This window comes from Chaetura pelagica, unplaced genomic scaffold (genome assembly GCF_000747805.2).
Source record: "Chaetura pelagica isolate M959 unplaced genomic scaffold, ChaPel_1.0 scaffold1773, whole genome shotgun sequence".
Lineage (NCBI taxonomy): Eukaryota > Metazoa > Chordata > Aves > Apodiformes > Apodidae > Chaetura > Chaetura pelagica.
Window position 1 is genome coordinate 1 of NW_009952681.1, and position 1,363 is coordinate 1,363.

A 1,363-nucleotide genomic window follows, 5' to 3' on the forward strand; every position below is an offset into this window, starting at 1 on the left:
GTCCAGGTCGACCCGCTGTGCCTTCTTGTTGATGGACATGACGGACTGACGGACGTCGATGGCTCCGTGCAGTTTGCCCTTGAGGACCTGGGGGAGCCCGGGGAGCCCTGTCAGGGGGAAGACCCTCCCCCCCCCTTCCTCACGCAGCCCATGGGGTCTCCCCCAACTCGGGAAGGCTGCAGGGACACAGCCCAGCCCCACGCTCACCTCCTGGTGCGTGGTGGAGTATTTCAGGATGCCATTCTCCAGCACAAAGTACCTCTGGGGACAGAAGAAGGACGATCGTTTTTGGGGGGGCACAGACTGATCCCTGCAGCCCCTTCCTTATCCAGGGGCCCAAATCACCCCAGAAGTGAGCAAGACACCCAGGCCCAGGCAGGCAATGAGCAGGGCCAGCCGGGGTTACCTTGTGCCAGCCCTTCAGGGGCCACTTTCTCTTCTTGAGCAGGTAGCCCTCGTGCCGCTGCGGCTCCTGGCCCAGGCTGCCCCTCACTCTTGGCTCCTCCACCACCTCCCAGCTCTCTGAGCCCTGCTGGGGTTTTGGGGGGGTCAGCCTGGGGGGTCCCTCAGCACCAGGAGAGGACGGGGTGCTCCCCACCTCGTCCCCAGGCAGGGACACTTGGATACCCCCAAGGGCATCTCTGTGTCAGCCTTCCTAAAGGGGGGTGCAGCCCCCCATGGGGGATCCAGCTGAGCCCACCTCCCGCACCCCCCCCGACGGACTGACGGACGTCGATGGCTCCGTGCAGTTTGCCCTTGAGGACCTGGGGGAGCCCGGGGAGCCCTGTCAGGGGGAAGACCCTCCCCCCCCCTTCCTCACGCAGCCCATGGGGTCTCCCCCAACTCGGGAAGGCTGCAGGGACACAGCCCAGCCCCACGCTCACCTCCTGGTGCGTGGTGGAGTATTTCAGGATGCCATTCTCCAGCACAAAGTACCTCTGGGGACAGAAGAAGGACGATCGTTTTTGGGGGGGCACAGACTGATCCCTGCAGCCCCTTCCTTATCCAGGGGCCCAAATCACCCCAGAAGTGAGCAAGACACCCAGGCCCAGGCAGGCAATGAGCAGGGCCAGCCGGGGTTACCTTGTGCCAGCCCTTCAGGGGCCACTTTCTCTTCTTGAGCAGGTAGCCCTCGTGCCGCTGCGGCTCCTGGCCCAGGCTGCCCCTCACTCTTGGCTCCTCCACCACCTCCCAGCTCTCTGAGCCCTGCTGGGGTTTTGGGGGGGGCAGCCTGGGGGGTCCCTCAGCACCAGGAGAGGACGGGGTGCTCCCCACCTCGTCCCCAGGCAGGGACACTTGGATACCCCCAAGGGCATCTCTGTGTCAGCCTTCCTAAAGGGGGGTGCAGCCCCCCAGGAGGGAT